The sequence below is a fragment of the Saimiri boliviensis genome, chromosome 1 (assembly GCF_048565385.1).
Source record: "Saimiri boliviensis isolate mSaiBol1 chromosome 1, mSaiBol1.pri, whole genome shotgun sequence".
NCBI classification, from domain to species: domain Eukaryota; kingdom Metazoa; phylum Chordata; class Mammalia; order Primates; family Cebidae; genus Saimiri; species Saimiri boliviensis.
In genome coordinates, this window is record NC_133449.1 from 279,627,601 (window position 1) to 279,648,510 (window position 20,910).

A 20,910-nucleotide genomic window follows, 5' to 3' on the forward strand; every position below is an offset into this window, starting at 1 on the left:
AGCTATAAATGATTAGCTGCATAAGAAGCCATAAGGATTCTGCTTGGAGTAGAGAAGTAACACTATGCAGTTTATGAAATGAAAGGAGCTCAGCATCTGTCTAAGTCAATATTCATCTACGTGTTACACCAGCAAATAGAGGGCAGTTTATTTATCATTTGAGAAAATCTGTGTGGAAGAGCAGCTGAACAGGTACTAAGATCCTTTTTATCTATCATTTGGATGGCTGCTTGTGAGAATGAAAGCTAACTGCGTCGTGTCTTATGGTTCAATGTTAACGTGTTTTTCACCTATGGTAAGAACATTACAACTCTTATGAGGGAGTCAGGGTGAAAGAAGAAAAATCATCATCATCATCATCATACATTTTAAAAATAGAAAGGTTGTTAGATTTGCTTCCATGAGACCAGATACATCAAGATCCAAGATTAGAAGTTGTCATGGTAGTATGGCTTTTGTTTTTCTTTCTCTGTCACCTATCTGCTGTCTCTCAGTGCTGAAAGTCAGAGCAGGGGCATCTGCTGAAATGCTGTGTTCATTAATCACAAGAGCGGGAAACATACACGAGCCACACTGGGGATATTACTGCAGAGCCTCTAATGATATAGATGCGTGTCTATTCCTCACTCTGGGATGTAGAGTTTCTTACAGTATGTTGAAGGGTAGCTAACCTGTCTTAGTTCATTTTGTGGCATTTGATGAGGATCTTCCTCTGCATCATCCCATCGCTGAACAGAAGGTAAAAAATGGTAGGGAGGGAGAGAGAGCTGAACTCGCCCCTTTTATAATGAATATACTCTGGAGATAGCAGCATTAATACATTAATGATGATGGAGATCTCCTGGCCTAATCACTTTGTATTCGTCCCCTCCTCCCAAAACTGTTACATTGGAGATTACCCTTTCTTTCTTTCTTTCCTTCTTTCTTTCTTCTTTCCTTTTTTCTTTTTCTTTCTTTTTCTTTTTCTTTCTCTCTCTTTCACTCTTTCTCTCCCTTCATTCCTCTCTCTGTCTCTGTCTCTGTCTCTGTTTCTCTCTCTCTCTCTCTCTCTCTCTCTCTCTCTCTCTCTCTCTCTCTCTGTCTCTCTCTCTCGTTTCACTCTTGTTGCCCAGACTGGAGTGCAGTAGCACAATCTCAGCTCACTACAAACTCTGCCTCCCAGTTCAAGCGATTCTCCTGCCTCAGCCTCCCGAGTAGCTGGGATTACAGGTGTGCACCACCAGGCCTGGCTAATTTTTGTATTTTTAGTAGAGACAAGGTTTCACCATGTTGGTCAGGCTGGTCATGAACTCCTGACCTCAGATGATACACTGGCCTTGGCCTCCTAAAATGCTGGGATTACAGGTGTGAGCCACTGTGCCTTACCTGGGGATTACTTTTTCAACAAATGCTTTTTGGCAGACACATTCAAACCATTGCACTACTTTTTCAAAGCAACCAAGGGCCATTATTTGAATGCCTGTATCTCGGTTACAAAGAATAATGCTGGTAAAGAATGAAGAAAGCTCTCTGGACATCATAATGTCTTCACTCCAGTAGATTCCAACTTTTATTTTAAAACACTACATATATTTGGTTAAAAAAAAAAAGAAAGAAAGAAAATTAAGCAAACATAACCGTTTTAAATATAGGGAAAGTCTGATGCTGATATCCAATTATCAGTGACTTTGTAAATGTACATTTTCCCTATACCTCTTTAAAGACACTGTTCAAAGAATCTTCAGATTTTAGGGGTCAGTAATTTATGGCCCTATCCAAACCCAGTTCATGGCCTGATTTTGTAAATACAGCACGATTGGAACACAGTCATACCCATTTGGTTACATATTGGTTATGGTTTCTTGTGAGCTACAATGGTACAGTAGTTGCAACAATTTTTTGCAACCTTAAGCTCCACAAAGCCTAAAATACATACAATTTGGTCTTTCTCAGAAGTTTGCCAATACCTGGATTATAATATTAATAGAAATCTGCATCCCAGTTTTCTCATCTGCAGTTTATGAATTTCCTCACTTGTATCACATTTTCTTGCACATAATATTTTTCTATTTCTTTTAATTTATACAATTAAAAATAATGGAGCAAGTGGTTTTCATATGCTCTGTGTTTTTTTCACAGACCTTAATTTTTGAGGTTTCTTTTAATTTTCTTCATTTGTCTTCCATAGTCCCTATTAAAATGGAAAATACTTCTATGCAGACCTGAAGCCTAAGATAAAACTGGCTATGGTCCACAGGAATTCTGGAAGCAATATACCTTCCATTTTCTGGGAAAGTGAAATAGTCGTTGTTGCATTCTAAGTTGTCTGCTGAGACCCTGATATATATATATATATATATACCAGAAAATGGAAAGTATATTGCTGAGATATACTTTATGTATAAATATAAAGTATATATATATATATATATATATATATATATATATGTATGTATATATATATATATATATATATATATATATATATATATTTTTTTTTTGATGGAGTTCTCTGTTGCCAGGCTGGAGTACAGTGGCACAATCGCAGCTCACTGCAACCTGCGCTTCCCAGGTTTAAGTGAATCTCCTGCCTCAGCTCGGACTATACATGCACACCACCACTCCCAGATAATTTTTGTATTTTTAGTAAAGACAGGGTTTCACCATGTTGGCCAGGATAGTCTTAACCTCTTGACCTCAGGTGATCCACCCACCTTGGCCTCCCAAAGTGCTGGGATTGCAGGCGTGAGCCACTGCAGCTAGCTGAGACCCTGATCCTAAGAAAGTTTTGGATGTAAAAGAAAGAAGGAGAAAAACAGTTTTGTTCTGCAGTTTTACAAAAAAAATTATAAATTTTCCATAACAATACATGATAACATACAATACATACATACCTAGAATACATGATCAGTCTTTTAAATATGGAAATAATGTATTCAAATAATTACTTCAACCTCATTTTTAATATCTGCATGGTGAAAGCACAATGTGGATATGAAATTGTGTGACTTTTGTTCAGTAATAGTCTCAGTGTCTAAAATTGTTCCTAGATAATATGAAGTGCTCCATAAATTTTTGTCTTCTAAAGAAAAAAGTTCTGGGCATTAATATAAGTAATTTTATTTTCTTTATGCATCACACTTTCAAATTTTTATACAGAAGGAATAATTGGGTTTTTGTAATAAAAATAGTGATTTTGATGCATAACACATTTTGATTTTATAATTTAGATTTTTAATTTAGATTTTATAATTTCATTTTATTTTATAATTTAGAAATAATATTCCATGGTAAAATAATATAGCAAAAGAAATCAAGAATAAATTTCACATAGGACAGCTGGTACCTTGGTAAATAATGGGTATAATCCATCCAGTTGAATGAGTTCTAAATAAAACATATTTAATAAGTGAAATTATTGAGTAGTTTCCAAAATAAGAAAACCCATTTATATCCCCTATGATATCTAAAAATCAGGAGGACCACAACATGCAGGGTAATTTTAATATATCAATAATATAATATAGCAATTCACAATTTAACTAAATATATTATTTAAAGAAGAATGGGTTAGCTAAATAAAAATCTGTGTGTGTGTAATGTACAGCATATAGCAGATAAAGAGTCACAGTGACACTGATAAGATTTTATAGAGAGAATTGTTTTTCAGATTCACATTTGAAGCTTTGTAATTAGACACATCAAGGCTTATACTTAATACCATTAATGTGAGGTAAATTACAAGAACAAAGTGTCTTGTGAGTCTTGTGTGATCAGTATTGCCTGGAGTTATGCAACTAGAGAATATTTGCTGCTTACCAAATGTTTCTCTTTTCCTTAACGGTATTTCCTTCCTGTTTGTCACCTCCTACTATTTTTCTATTTGAAAAATTAAAATCCAATCTCTACACATAGTTCTCAATAGATCTCTCACTGTCTCTCAAATAAATCACAAGGAAAACTTCTCTGCTGTTTAATTTAAGGTTTCGAATCAGATAATGCATACGTTTTTAGAGGCTAGTTAATAAGTACAATTTTTTTTTTATCTGAAAAAGACAATATTTTCTTGGATTTTAGAAATTCACTTGATAGCTTTGTAGTTCCAATTGTTTGTGCATCTTGAAATCCATACTGATATGTCACTGGGCCATTGATGCTCATTAACACACCCTCAAGTTCAAATCTGTCTCCTAAAATCTCCTTTCTTCTTTCTTCCCCTCTCCCTGCTTACCTACCCATCAGCCATGCCACCTCCTGCTGTCTGATGGTCTCTGTCCTTACCTTCTCCCTTGATGTATTCCTCTGAGATGTGAAATGCACTTTGTGCTAAACTCAGCTTCATTTTCATCCTAGATGTAGTCCCTTTGGAGTTCTGCTGAATAAAGCTACTAATTCCATTATGTATTGCCATTATTCAAATTTTTGTGGTTCTCTGTAAAAAGCAGCATAGTATCTATTTCTGCAACCCAAGGGCTCTTGTTCCTTGGAGTCAGATTGCTATGGGTCACCTCTAGAGGTGGTTCCAAGACTTCGTCTAGAAAATAAGTCAAAGCATGGCTTCAGACTCTTGTTTCACTCATGTTCACTCCCGTCTGGAACGTTTAAAGGAGTGCACTGCTTTTGTGTGCTGGGAAAAATTCATTTGTGTAGCAGTTTGCCTCTTGATTTCCCTCTGCAGCACAGATAAAGCAAATGTGGGCTAGCTCCAACCCAGATGGTTTCCGTAAAACTTTAGGGGATTGATATGATGACCACATGGTCATGGTGAAGCAGTGAGGCACTAGCAGATGATAATCAGTGGGCATACTGTCAAATATGAGCCCTAGGTTAGTATTGAGGTAGACTCTGATCAATATCATGTGAAATATATTAACATGAATTGAGCCCTTGTTTAATTTGCTCCAAGAAACAAAGACACTTCCAGGTCTGCTAATCACAGCCTAAAATCTTGAGTCTGAAGTCTATCATGTAGTTAGTCATTTCTTTAACAACTTTATCATGTTATAACTTCCATATCACACAATTCACCTATTTAAAGTATGGAATTCAATATTTTATTAGTATATTCACATAGTGTTGCAACCATCACCACAGTAAGATTTTAGAGCATTTTTGTTCTCCCCAGGAAGAAACTCCAAACCCATAAGCAACCATTCTCCAGGTCATACCCAAAATAAAATTCCTAAGCAGCAATTAATTTCCCCTCTGTATCTATTCTGAAAACTTTATATAAATAAAATTCATACAGTGTGTAATCTTTTGTAACTGACTTCTTTCATTTAGCATAATGTTTCAAAATTTCATTCATACTGTAGCATGTATGAGGACTTTCTATTGCGAAATAATAATGAATTTCATGGTGTTACATAAATGAGCTAAATGTAGACTTTTTATATGGGCCCTTCGTTTATTTCTTTACTGCAAGTTGAGACCCATGAGCTTCAGACCCCACCAGAGTCAGACTCAAATTTTTATACGTTCAATTACTTTAAAATACCCCAAACAAGTAGCCATTTAGAGAGTGTGTCTGATTTACTTACCCTTCAAAACCTCAACCCACATCTACTAGTAATAGATAAGCTAGAGCTGTGTGGTTATGAAACCGAAGCTGCAACTAAGGGACCTCTCTGACCCAGAGACTTAGTTAATGACATCATTGGTGTAAACCACCTCTCTGAACCCCCGTCCTCTGGATAATAGCCCTTATCATCTAGATACTCTCATGCAACTGTGCAAAGACCACTCACTAAAGCTTGTTGTGTGTGAACTGCTTCTCACAGTTACAACATTTTCCTTGATCAGTCCCCAAATCCCTTGAACATTCTACATATGAATATATCAGATTTTGTTCATCAAATAATCCCATTGGTTTTTATGTAGTTTATTTCCACTGTTTGGCTGTCATTAATAATGCTGCTGGGAGGTACTGTGTATGGGTTTTTGTGTGGATGAGTCTTTTCAGTTATCCTAGGTAGATACCTAAGAGTGAAATTGCCAGATCGTCCATAACATGTTGAGGAATCACCAAAATAATATCCAGAAAAGCTCCACCATTTTACATCTTACCAGCAATGTATGGGGGTGCCGCTTTTTCACATCCTCCTTCAACACTTGTTACTATCATTTTATGATAGCCATCCTCCCTGGGGTTTTCATTTGCATTTTTCTAGTGACTAATGGTGTTGACCATCTTTTCACAGGCTTATTGTCCATGTGTGTATCTGATTTAGAGAAATGTCTATTCAAAGCCTTCTCACATTTATTGATTGTGTTATCTTTCCATTATTGAATAATAAATGGTCTTTGTATATCTGAGATACAAGTCTCCTGTCAGTGTATAATTTGAACATACTTTTTTTGCATTCTATGGGTTATCTTTTTAATTTCACAATGGTGTTCTTTGAGGCAAGAAATTGCTAATTTTCCTGAAGTCCAGCTTAACTTTATTTTGTCACTTGTGCTTTTGGAGTTATATATTTTTAAACAGATGGCATTGCTTATTCTATGTTTTTCTGTAAGAATCTTATAGTAATAACTCTTAAATAAGGTCTATGAGCCATCCTGAGTGAATTTTTGTATATGGTGGCAGTGGAAGTAAAGGATTAATGTCATCATTTTCATGTGGATATCCAATTTCCCCAGGATCATTACTGAGGAAGTAGAGATCCTAAAATACACTTATTTTTAGGCAACTGATTTTCTGCAGGAAGTATTAGATTACAGTGGTCCTGGGGCAATTGGTATGCCAGAACTGTGTTGAGAATTCTTACATTTATATTTATAAGGAATATCTGTCTTCAGGACGGGTGTGTGTGTGTGCCTGTGTGTGTTTATCTTGCCAAGTGTTGGTTGGATTTTAATATTGGAATATTAAAGCTCTCATAGAATACATCAGGATATGTTCCCTCAACTTTTTATTATTTTAGTTTTTGGAAGTTTCATATTAATTATTCTTGAGATGTTTGGTAGAATTGGATACTCACATGAAAAAGATGAATTAAATCCTCCACTCCCTCCATATGCAAAAATTCACTCAGGATGGACCCATTTATTTTAAGATATGTATTCCATTATATGACCTCTAGGTGTATACTTATGCCACTACCACATTGCCATGATTATTGCAGTGGTGTTTTAAGCTCCAAAAGTGGAAAGATGGAATTTGCCAAATTATTTACTTTTTTTGTATAAGATTCTTTTAAATACTCTGCCGGGTGCCTTTCATTTCTATATGCATTTTAGAATGAGCATTTCAATTGCTGTAATATTGCAGCTTGAATTTTGATAGGAATTGCATAAGATCAATTTTATTAACTTTCCAATCTATGAACATTTTATGCCCTCTCATTTGCAAAGGCATTCTTTAATTTCTTGCAACAATAGTTTGTGGTTTTCAGCATACACATTTTACTTCTTTTGTTAGATTTTGACCTAAATATTTTATGTTTCAGATGCTATTGTAAGTGGAAGTATTTTCTTAATTCAATTTTCAGAATGTCATTTTCATTGTAGAGAAATACAGTTGATTTCTGTATATTGACCTTGTATGCTGCCATATGCTGCCAGGCCTCTGACACTCTCTCTCTCTCTCTCTCTCTCTCTCTCTCTCTCTCTCTCACACACACACACACACACACGCACCTTAAACTATATGTATATACTTTAAAATATTTACTAAACTATATATATGCTTTAGGATATTAAATATGAGAGATCATGTCATCAGCAAGTTGAGATAAATTTTTTTCTACCTATCTAGTCAGGTGAATTTTTCCTCTTTTCTCATCTAATTTGCCAAAAAAACCTCCATTAAAATGTTGCAAAGACATCGAGATAGTGTACATACCTTTCTTGTTTGTGTTCTTGGAGAGAAAACATGCAGTCTGTTACCCTTACCGTAATATTAATCGTGGAGACTTGTTAGATTATCAGGTTTCAGGTTTTTCCTTTTCTTCCTACTTGGTTGGTTGTTTTTATCAATAAAACATATTGAATATTGTCAAATACATTTTCTAGATCATTGACATGATCCTGTGTTTGTTTTGTTTCTTTATTCTATTGACATGGGTATTATATTAATTAATTATTAGAAATTTAACCAACATTGCAGTAATGGGATAAATCCCATTTGGTCATGGTGCATTATCTCTTTTGTATGTTGCTGGATTTGGTGTGCCAGAACTGTGTTGAGAGTCCTTACATTTATATTCATAATGAATATTGGTCTTCAGGAGGGATGTGTGTGTGTGTGTGTGTGTGTGTGTGTGTGTGTGTGTGTGTGTGGTGTGTCCTTGGGTTTACCTTGTGAGGTGTTGGTTGGATTTTGGTATTGGAATATTAAAGGTCTTGTAGAATAAGTCAGAATATATTACCTCAACTTCTTTCTTTTTGAGCTTTTGGAGGTTTTATATTAATTATTTTTGAAATGTTAAGTAGAATTCAACAGTGGAGACATCTTGTTCTGAAATTTTCTTTGTGGGAAGTTTTTGAAATTGCTAATTTGATCTCTTTATGTCTTACGGGACTAATCAGAGCTTCTAAACCTTTGAGACAATATTATTATATGTTTGTCTTTCTAGAAATGTGTCAATTTCATCAATGTTGTTTAATTTGTTGGCATAAAGTTGTTCATAGTATTTGTTATAGTATGTTTTTTAATTGCCAGAAGTTGATAGTGTTGTTTCTACTTTACTGATTTTAGTAATTTGACTCCTTTTTTTTGTATTAAGTATAACATTGAGGAATGCTTTCAAAGGAATAATTGGGTATGCTAATTTTATCTATTGTTTTCTATTCTTTACATCATTAATTTCCACTTTAGTCTTTATCTTTACTTCTTCTGATTGCTTTGAGTTTACTTTGTTCTTCATTTTTTTCTTGTTTCTTAATGGGGTGGTTAAATTATGTATTTGAGATTTTTTACAAAATGTTGACACAGCTATACATCCCTCTATGTGCACTACTTTGTCATATGCATTTGCATGTTATGTTCTAATTTTAATTAATCTCAAAATATTTTTCCCATACTTTATTTTTTAAATAATTGGTTATTTAGAACTACATTGTTTGGCTTTTTTCGCCTTTTAATTTCCCCAATGACAAAAATTCTCATTTTCATCTGTAGTTCCCAAATGTACCAAAATTTTCTTCTATAGTTTATTTCTAATTTTATTACATTGTAGTTGGAGAAGGAATGCTGTAAAATTTTAATCTTGGTTGTTTCTTCTCCCAGACCAAATCTAATGTTGAGATTCTCTAGTAATTTTTTTCATTTCTGTTATCGTATTTCTCATCTCTATAATTGTCATGTGGCTTCTTAAAAATAAATTCGCTGTTTAGTAACATTTTCTATTTGATAAGATATTATTAACTGCCTTCCTTCCTTTAATTCTTTATGCATGGTTGCATTTAGTTCTCTCAAGATGTTTATAATGCTACTTTGACATCTTTGCTTGCCAAGTCCACTATCTGGACTCCTTCAAAATTAGTTTCCCTGATTCCCCTTCCCCCACCAGTGTGCTGATCCAATTTTTCTATTTCTTTGCATGTCTTGAAATTGTGAAAAAGTGACTTTACAAATAATATATTTAACAGTTCTAGTTACTGAACCCACTAGGATGTCCCTTTCCTGGGGGTAGTTGTTGTTTGCTTGGCCGTTTATCTGTTTAGTGAATTGGATGAACTCAATTTAGCGAAATCTATTACTCGCAGTTTGTAGCCTCTGCCTCCTCAGATTTTTTCTCTGTTTTCTATGTTTAATCATGGCCACATATAACATTGTCCACATGTCAGTGTAAACAGCCTGCTGGTCAATGGCTGTACTTTTTTGTTTTTTTGTTTGTTTGTTTTTGAGGCGGAGTTTCGCTCTTGTTACACAGGCTGGAGTGCAATGGCGCGATCTTGGCTCACCACAACCTCCGCCTCCTGGGTTCAGGCAATTCTCCTGCCTCAGCCTCCTGAGTAGCTGGGATTACAGGCACACGCCACCATGCCCAGCTAATTTTTTTTTTTTTTTTTTTTTTTTTTTTTTTTTTTTTTTTTTTTTTTAGTAGAGATGAGGTTTCACCATGTTGACCAGGATGGTCTCGATCTCTTGACCTCGTGATCCACCCACCTCGGCCTCCCAAAGTGCTGGGATTACAGGCTTGAGCCACCGTGCCCGGCTCAATGGCTGTTCTTAAGCCCCTTTAACCAGTTAGATTTTCACTTTGTGCCGATGTATATCTGTGTGACTTGAAAGCTGCTACCAATGACCAGCAAGTTCAGCAAGGCACTGGTACTTGCAAGGTTCTGGCTCTGATCACTCCTGAGAGTGCATAGGCTTGCAGATGAGTATAATTTTTAAGGTGGTTTCCTAGGGGCTGCCTCTGAGTCAGAGTAGCATGTTGTTCAGTCAGTATTTGGTATGAAGTTACATTTAAGCCCTTCACACAGGTGAGGCTCCTGCCACATCACAAGGTCTATGTGTATCTTGGTGGACACTTTCACATCTGCCTCACGCTGTGCAGTGATTGCTAGTGAGAAAGTAAAGCTTAGTGTGTCTGAATTACCTTCCCAATCCCCAGAGTTGATCATGGTCCCATGAGAGCACTTCTTGATTGTCCCTTTGCTTATATCACAGAGCGACCAACTTCCTCATTATTGCTACCTGCCCGATTTGTCCTACTTTCAGCATTAGACAAGGAGTTTACACCCTATCCAAATAAAGTATGCCCCTGAGACAAAGCTGTAGAGCCCTTTGTCCTTTTGACCTCTGTTGCCCCTGAGAACAATGCCTATACCAATGCAACAAAACTGGGAGTTGGGACCCTCATACCCTCTCGTGATATCCTCCCTCTTTAAGGGGACATTGGTGGTGGTGGAGGGGGGTTGATGACAGGGATTGCAGTCCTTGGTCTTTTCAGTTATCCCTACAAATGCGAACATCCGCTCTATAAGAGATCTAAGGCAAGGAGAGGAGGTCCCAATATGCTTGACTTGGTGGGTCTGAAATAGAGCTTTTACCTTATGAGTGGGCCTGGGGAAAAGGAATTCTGGTTCTGTCCTCCACACCTACTAGAAATAGTGTGTCTGCAACTCAGGACTGGCAAGAAGGATGAGAAGTACAGCTGGCCATGAGTGTTATTTTGTTTGCTGAATACACTTAAGACCACTTCTAGAGACTTTAAATGATAATTATTAAATAATTTTTCCCAGTAAGTTTGCTGTTTTGCTGTGTAGAATGTCACCATAACTCCTTACTCTGCCATTCCAGAAGCATTGTATCCTACTTTTAAATTTCACTCTCAGAATATACCTATTATCATTTCTTTATTAAGTCCTGATTAACTACATAAAATTGGGAATTCAGGAAGATCACGCAGGAGTATGATAGAGTCTAAGTGCCTTCGGACAATTTTGATGTATTTCTACATCTGGAATTTTCTCCAAGCTTACTCTGAGCTGATTGTCTGAGCAGCTCACCATCAATCTCCATTGAGTGGCTTCCTGGAAACTTTCTTCAATCTACCCCTGCTGCAGCATTTTCCTTTATTTTTTGATATGGAATTAGAACGCAATTTGAAAATTCAAAGTATGCTCCATTATAGCTATACTTCTTCCACACATTGTGAAATAATCAAAATGAAGATACTGTGCCTCTCAGGATCTCCTTGAATTTGTCTCAATACTGATGATTTCCATACATTACAAAGCAATATCTAAATTGGACTCAAGTACTTTTTCTCTCATTCTTTTTTTTTTTTTTTTTTTTTTTTTCTTTTGAGAAAGAGTCTCACTCTGTCACCCAGGTTGGAGTGCAGTGGTGAGATCTTGGCTCACTGCAACCTCCACTTCCCGGGTTAAGGCGATTCTCCTCTCTCAGCCTCCCAAGTAGCTGGGACTATAGATATGTGCCATCACCCCAGCTAATTTTTCTATCTTTAGTAGAGATGGGGTTTCACCATGTTGGCTAGGCTGGTCTCAAACTCCTGACCTCAAGTGATCTGCTTGCTTCAGCCTCCAAAGTGCTGGGATTATAGGTGTGAGCCACCATGCCCTGTCTTTTTCTCCCCCCATTCTTGTCACATTACTTCTTGTAAATTTGTTCAGTGCCTGGCGGAAAGCAGATTGTACCTCATTTTAGCCATAAGCAAGTTCCAGTTTCCCCTATTCTGTACATCTTATATTAGGATGGTACACTTCTAACAGGTGAATAACCAATATTAATACATTGTTATTACCTAAAGTTTGTATTTTCTTCAGATTTCCTTAATTATTACCTGTGATTATTTTTCTATTCCAGGATACCCTCCACTGCATTTAGTTGTCATATCTGCTTAGGCTCGCTCCTCTTGGCTTTGACAGTGTCTCAGATTTTTTTTTTTTTTTTCAACAACGTTCACCTTTTTAAGAAGTACTGGTGAGGCACTTTATAGGGTGTCTCTCAATTGAGACTTGTCTTGTGATTAGAATGGGGTTATGGATTTTGGAGAGAAAGGCCACAGAGGTAAATTGCCGATTTCGGAATATATTGTCAGGGGTTTTCACACAATGCAGTTAAAATCACACCACAAAAAGTAAAGATGTGATGGAATTGCTTTTCTCCTTAAAGAGAGCAATTCTGTCCCTTGCCATAAAGTCCTGGAAAGATGTCCCATGTTGAGTTTCTTGGATTTTTTGCATTTTTTTTTCTTGGCTTGTAGGAGATACCAGCAGTGGCTATTTTCATTTCAGTTAAAATTCAAATGGCACATTTTGGCTTCCTAACATACTTGTGAAGTAGAGAGTAGAATCTGGACAAGACAGAGAGGCAGGATTCATGAACCCTATAAACTAAGATCATTGAGTAATCATCACCTGCAGGTACCTCTGTTTTACTCATAAGAATTAGCAGATATTGGTTTACCATGTCTGCTTCTCAGCAGGCAGTTTATAAAACAGAAGAGTGAGTATTAAGGGTTTGCTATACCCGAGAGAGGGTCATAATTCCTTCTGGGATGGGTTTTACTACAACCAAAAAAGGTGTATTAGGGAGGTATGCTCATCCCCAAGTCTTTGCAAAAGTACCTTGTTTTTCTGGACAAAGCTTAAAATTTGCCTAACAATGCCTGTTGAAACGTTCAAATAATTTTCCTGGGAGTCGTGTCCTTAAACTGTCAGATTTGCTTGAAATCTTTAAATGTTTATTGATTATAGCCCATTTCATACAATAGGAAGCAGAAAGCTTAATTTATGAAATCAAGTCAAATGAAATAATGTTTTCAAGGTGAAGAATAACATGAAAAAATAAAATGCATATTGTTGACATTTTAATCATTTTTGGACTACATAAGTTGTGGTGCCGTTGATTTTTTTTTTAATAATAGGGAAATAAAGCCTTTCCTTATATTGTTTAATGTGCATCACTTTTGACTACTATTTCAAATTAAAAAGCCGTTTATTCACAAGAGGAGGTGGGGGCATTGTATTATTTTCCTTTTAAATTTTAAGAAGCGCCCTTGAAAAACTACTCCATAGAATATTAATTTAAAATAGACCACAAGCATAGTCACCATTAAAGAATTATCCAATATGCAGTTAGTATTAGAATGCTACCCATAATAGAGAACCCCTTTTAATAATTAATACATCTTTCAGCTTAATAAGTTGTCCCTGACAAAGAGAACCCTTTTAATGTAATTTATATTGAATGTATATCCCCCTTTTCAAGAGTTAGTCTTAAAAGCCAACATACCCCAATTGAATAAATAACTAGGGAAACCACAGTCTTCGTATATGTTTTAGCCTTGGAAATATACTTAAAGGAAGTGTTACTGTCAGTGAATATTACACAAATAAACATCTGCTGCTTGGTATATGATCAATTTAAAAAAAAAATATATCCCTTCTGTTAAAAGGAATGTTGGACTCCAGAGAGTCATTATCAGGGTTAAGAAGTCTTTGAAAAGCCACTCTGGCTCTACAAAAGATTAGGAAGCATAGACAAATATAAATGTCTTAACACTATGCCTGAAATCTGGTATAGGGAATAAAACATACCTCTGGTGATGTCCTTTTTAGCAAATCTGTCTTCCTTAAGGTTCGCATATTTCCACAAGGTGCTGACCCCTCAGAATAAGCTTTCTACTCTTGTTTTTATAACAACACCATTGGTGCTCGAGCAAGTATACCCAGGTTGATGGCTCTATATAGTTTTTCCTTGTAATTTGGCCTGTGTTTCATGCCTGGGGGAGTTGTTTCCCTTTCACTTAAGAACTGGAGTCCTTCAATCTCCTTGCATTATTTTTGTTGTGATATAGAACTTTAAAAGCTCCCTGGCTGACAACCGTGGCTGGAGTCTGGGATCTGCTGGGAGCAGCATCATGTACTGAAAATAATATTGGTTCACCTGTTCACTAAAGGACTGCAGTGTTATAGAGACTCGAAATTGATTTTAGGATTATAAAACAATGGCAATAGTTAGGAAATGCACTCTCACACGTGTTCTCATTGAATGATGAGATTAAAAAAATACGTACTTAGTCATGTATATACATATATATATCTACAAATAGAAGAACACTGTTGATTGTGTCCCCACAGTTCAAATGCTACTTAACAGATAGTTACTCAGTGCAAAACTATGCTGTGACTTCATTTAAAATGATACTTCAGATCTATTTTGTTCCAAAGACAATATTTTTATTAATCTACTAGGTAATTTATTTATTTTTAATAATATCAATGTCAGAAGCAATCCTCAAATTTAGAATTGTTAAGTAGGTCAAACAGGCTCCCACCTCACATATGGGACCCCAGGACTACATTCACAGCTCAAGCTCTCCAGGAAGAGCTGCCTTTAACAGTAGGGAACCCTCTTACCCTCTTTTCTGCACAACAACTACTTCTGCTTTATTTGGTCTGTGTGTTTTTTGTTTGTTTGTTTGTTTGTCTGTTTGTTTTGAGACAGTTTCCCTCTTGCCCAGGCTGGAGTGCAGTGATGTGATGTCAGCTTACTGCAACCTCTGCCTCCAGAATTCAAGTGATTCTTCTGCCTCAGCCTCCTGAGTAGCTGGGATTACAGACACCGGCCACCACACCTGGCTAATTTTTCGTACTTTTAGTAGAGACAAGATTTCAGCAGGTTCATCAGGCTGGTCTCGATCTCCTGACCTCAGGTGATCTGCCTGCCTCGGCCTCCAAATGGGGTTACAGGCGTGAGCCACCATGCCCAGCCAACAGCTACTTCTTAACAGTCAACCTGGTGACCTGTTTAGTACCTTGCTGGGCTGTTGGAGCACTTTCTGAATTTTTGGCCACTATCCAATTCTGTTGGAATACTGACCCTGTCTATTAATTCCTGCCTCTGCCTGGAATTACGTCCTTCCCAGATCCTTGTAGGTGGAAAGCTGGGAGTCTTGGATTACCTGACTTCAAAGGAACTATATTGACCTGATAGCTTACATCTCCTAATTTTCAAAAGAGCTGAATGAGCCTGAAAGCTTAAGCTGCCCAGTATTGAAATACCTACTTAACTTGGGGAAAATAACTTGAAACTCAAGTTTGCAAGCTCATAGTCCTTGTTTTACTAGGATTGGAAATCCTGAGTTTTCTGCGTATTTATACATCTATTAACAGAGGAGCAGCACAGTAAAAGATCCAAGAGTTTTAGCTCTGTAGTCAGACTGCCCAGATTCTAGCCTACCTGCTATGTACTAACATGTAGATCATGGCCAAGTCATTTAACATCTCTGCTCCTCCATTTCTTCTGTCAGATGGGTGTAATCATACCACCTCCTTCACAGGGCTATTATATAGGCACAGAATATATGACACCATGTAGAACATTGTAAGTTTTTAATAAAGGTTAGCTATCATCATTGAATGAATTACTCATTCAAACTTAACAAAGATATACTTGGTTCCTACCATATGCCCGGTAATAGTGTAGACCCCAGGAACAGAATGGCTAATAAAACAGGCACCATTACTCCTCTCTAGCTTCTATTCACCCCACCACTCCACCCAGAAAAGAGTAAACAAATAATCACATGAGTACACTTCTAATATAAATTACTGTTATCAGTATTAATTAAAGCTAAGGAGTTTGGACTCAAGAAAGGAAGAGAATGGAAGGATTGAGCATGCAGGGATCGATTATCAGGCCTTGGTAAATTCATGAATGTCATATTAAAGTTCTGGATTTTTTTTTTTTTTTTTTTTTTTGAGACAGTTTCACTCTTGTTACCCAGGCTGGAGTGCAATGGCACGATCTCGGCTCACTGCAACCTCGGCCTCCTGGGTTCAGGCAATTCTCCTGCCTCAGCCTCCTGAGTAGCTGGGATTACAGGCACATACCACCACGTCCAGCTAATTTTTCATATTTTTAGTAGAGACGGGGTTTCATCATGTTGACCAGGATGGTCTCGATCTCTTGACCTTATGATCCACCCGCCTCGGCCTCCCAAAGTGCTGGGATTACAGGCTTGAGCCACCATGCCCGGCCCAAAAGTTCTGGATTTTAATATGTGCAAGGAGAAAGTTTTATGCTTTTAATTACAGGTATTTCTGCTACAGAGTGATAGGCGAGTTTTTTTAAAAGCTTTGCATTCTGCAAAATTCTTATGAAAACAATAGGTCTCATAGAATAAAAAGGTATGTGCAGATCCCCCAAACCTATGCAATCACCATTAGGAATCCCCATCCTAATAAAAATACCAGCAAAAAATAAACTATTGCTAAATAAATACGTAGTAAATATAAAATTTGACACTTACAAAAAGAAGGTAATTTGATAACATGGATACAAATAAAGTTCAGCCTATTCTGAGAGAAAAATGCACAAAAATATGGAAGAAACACAGCATAGTATGATTGCATTTGTGACCAACAGGAGCCAAAGTAAGAACAGAATGTGGGCCTGAGGGAAATGGGCATCATATTCTACATTGAATGCCTCTGTGGCTCCAGTTAACTTCAGCTTTATTACGATATTTTGCATTTAGCTGCTGCTGTTTCCTGGTGCACTGTTGATGTGTTGGTGAATTGGCTTATGAAAAAAACCGACAGTAGTCATCCCTTATCCTGCATCATTTTTCATGTTTCGGTAACCGGTGATCAACTGCAGTCCAAAAATATTAACTAGAAACTTAAAAAAAAAAAACAATTCATAAGTTTTAAGTAGTGCACCATTCAGAGTAGCCTGATGACACTTTGCAGCATACACTTCTGTCCCACCTGGGATGTGTATCATTTTTTATTGCAGTGGATTCATGCGGTAGACACTCCCTAGCAATGAGTCATTTAGCCTTCTTGGTTAGCAGATTGGCTGTCACAGTATCAAGTTCTTATGTTCAAGAAAGCACTGGTTTTTAATATGTGCAAGAAAGCACATACTTTAATATGTTCAAGAAAGCACTGGATTTTAATATTTATCTTACTTTATTGTGGCTCCAAATTGCAAGAATAGTGATACTGTCAATTTGGATATGCCAAAGAGAAGCCATAAGATGTGTCCTTTATGTGAAAAGGTGAAAGTTCTCTACTTAATAAGGAAAGAAAATAAATTATATGCTGAGGTTGCTAGGGTAAGAATAAATCTCTCCCTGAAATTGTGAAGAAAGAAAAAGATTAGTTCAATCATTGTGGAAGACAGTATGGTGATTCCTCAAGGACCTAGATATAGAAATTCCATTTGATCCAGCAATCCCATTACTGGGTATATATCCAAAGGATTATAAATCTTTCTACTATAAGGACATATGCACATGAATGTTCTTTGCAGCACTGTTTACAATAGCAAAGACCTGGAACCAACCCAAATGCCCATCGATGATAGACTGGACAGGGAAAATGTGGCATATATACACCATGGAATACTATGCCACCATAAAAAATGATGAGTTCAGGTCCGTTGTAGGGACATGGATGAACCTGGAAACCATCATTCTCAGCAACTGACACAAGAACAGAAAATCAAACACCGCATGTTCTCACTCATAGGCGGGTGTTGTACAATGAGAACACATGGACACTGGGAGGGGAGCATCACACACTGGGGTCTGTAGGGGGTAATAGGGGAGGGACAATGGGAGGTGGGGTGTTGGGGAGAGATAGCATGGGGAGAAATGCCAGATATAAGTGATGGGGAGGAAGGCATCAAATCACACTGCCATGTGTGTACCTATGCAACAATCTTGCATGTTCTTCACATGTACCCCAAAACCTAAAATGCAATAAAAGAAAAGGAAAAGAAAAAGAAATCCCTTCTAGTTTTGCTGTGCCATCTCCCAGACTGCAAAAGTTACAGCCCCAGTACATGATATGTGCTTTGCTAAGATGGAAAAAGTATAAAATTTGTGGGTGGAGGACATAAACAGAAATATGTTCTGATTGATGGATAACAGCTTCAGTACTATCCTTAATTTCAGGCATCTCCTGGGGGTTTTAGAACAAATCCTTCACAAATAAGTGGGGACTACTGCACTTTGCATGTTAAATTCACATTTCTCTCTATTTCCCAATCACTTGCTCACTAATTTACCTACACTATAGACACATATCCTAGCACAACCGACATATGGAGAATGATGTGGGTGAATGAAAATGTCTAAAAGATTACTCTAGTAGGGGCCCACGACTCAGATTTTAGACACCTTGGACTTCTAAGGGAGAAGGAGAATTTGAACCAGACTGAGGGCAATGATGATTAATGTAGTCACATGTCCAACCTCAAAATTCTCTGATATACAATAAAAAGACACTTGTTTTGAGAGATGACCTTAGATGTTAGAGTTCTCTAAAATCTGAGTGTCAATACCTCACATCCTGAAAATAGTGAAAGAAATTTTAATAGAACAGGAAGACAGACATGAAACCTAATGACATATTCTAATAGATTTGGAAAGTCAGAGTTTCTGTCACCCATTTTTCTTTTTATGTGTACCTCCCAATCTGAACTGATATGCTTGGAATAGGATTGATATGAGTATGGGATGAAACACGAAAGAAACGACAACAACAACAACAAAATCAAGAAATTAAAACACCTTGGAAGTTAATCCCTGCTATTTAAACTTAAAAAAAAAATGAGAAAGCAATGCATTACCATGCTTGCACATTACTGAAATAGATGCAAAAGTTTCTCTGAGTTTCTAATGTATTTTTACCCCAACCTGATGCAGTTCATGTTAGATATTTGACTTTGAATGTTAAAAATAAATTGCTTAAATTGAAATAGCAGTTTGTGATTTAAACTGTATCGTCTAAGTCAGTGCTGTCCAATAGAAAATAATTCAAAATGTAAATGTGAGTTGCATATCGAATTTTAATTTTCTAGTAGGCAAATAAAAAATTCGAAGGAAATAGGAAAATTAATTTTCTTAATGTGTATTTACTTATTCTAATATATCCAAAATATCACCATGTCAAGTAATAAAAAAATAAGAGATTATGACTTCCTGTTATTTTTTTGTACTATCTTTGAAATTCAAGGTATAATTTAAAAGTAGAGCACATTGTGATCGCAAATTGCCAAATTTCAAGTAAATAGGCATATATGACTAGTGGTTTCCATATTGGACAATGCAGATCCAAATGTTTTATAAACATTATTTTGTCAGAATGAAAAGATGCAAAAAATATGGACTACTTATGTTTTTGTCAATATCTAACAGTTACACTTACATTCGTATAAAAAAGAAAAAAATTATACCCAATTTTATTATTTTAATTTTTTTAGGTTTGCCCTATAAAATGCTTTCAGAGAATAACTTTTGGACACTCCCCATCTCACACCTTATCTCAAGTATGGTGAATTACTACTTCCACATTTAATGTTTAAATTTCAATATTTATGAAGACCTCATTAAACATTTTTATTACATTACACATAAGTGAATATACATTGATCTGGACTGAAGCTGACTAGTTGATAAAAATGCCATGTTTTATAGGCATTTAATTAAACATGCATTGATTCTGATTTTAGTTCTCTTGTTTTGGAAGCATTACATATATTTTCTGGCTTCCAACATTTTTGGCCCTTAGAAACATTATAGGCTCGAAGCACTGTGCCCCTAGTGACAAATGCCTAAAACCACCCTGGTTCTAGAGGCACATTTTATAGGAATTATAGGAATGCTTTTATTCCTCTAGCCCTCAGTGCAATTGTCACCTAAAACAGGCTTTTGCTAACTTGGGTTTTACCTTCAGGATATTCTTGTTTGCTTTGTTTTTTCCCCATTGGCATAATTTGCCCTCAGTTACTTATTTAACTGTTTATTTCTGTTTGTGATTTTAGAGAGGCAAAGATCGCATCTGTTTTCTTATCTACTATATAATTAAAGACAGTGCATTATGGACACTCAATGAATTTTAGATAAGTGAATTTAAAAATGCTTGTTAAAAGGAACAGCTCAAAACTCATTTTACCTAAATGCAGAGTAAAAGTTGTCTATCTGGTAGGGATCTAGGTTTTCTCTGAGTTGCAACCCGTCTATAAAGTAATTCTCACATTGTCTGTGTTTCTGCTATATCCAGGCTATAAAAGCTTTTTAAAAATTGTGTTTTCTTTATTTTCTATATTGTGGTTCTTAATTTTAGCATATTTTGCTCCCCCAGGGGATATGTGGCAATGTCTGGAGATACTTTTTTCTAGTCACAAATCAGGTATGCGCAGGGGTGCTATTGTCATCTATTAAGTAGAAGAAAAAGATCCTACTAGAAATCTTAAAATGCACAAAATAGCTTCCCAGCAATAATGAATTATCAAGTCTAAGATAATAATAATGCTGAAGTTACAAAATCCTTCTCTAACTTATGATTAAAATAGTGATCTGTATTTTTCTCCTTAAAATGATTAGCCAATTTTTTAAAAACCTCATTTCTGTTTATAATGCACCTTTTGATTCATTGTAACTAATATTTTCTCAAGTCTGTAAAAAACTCAGATAGTTTATCCAAGTTAAAATG

At 36.3% G+C, this 20,910-nt stretch overlaps 1 protein-coding gene across 4 annotated transcripts in view; it reads left to right on the top strand.

Moving 5' to 3' along the window:
• The window catches only part of CDH12 (cadherin 12), a 1,124,818-nt gene that overhangs the window by 759,586 nt on the left and 344,322 nt on the right, over positions 1 to 20,910 (top strand). The window lies entirely within an intron of this gene.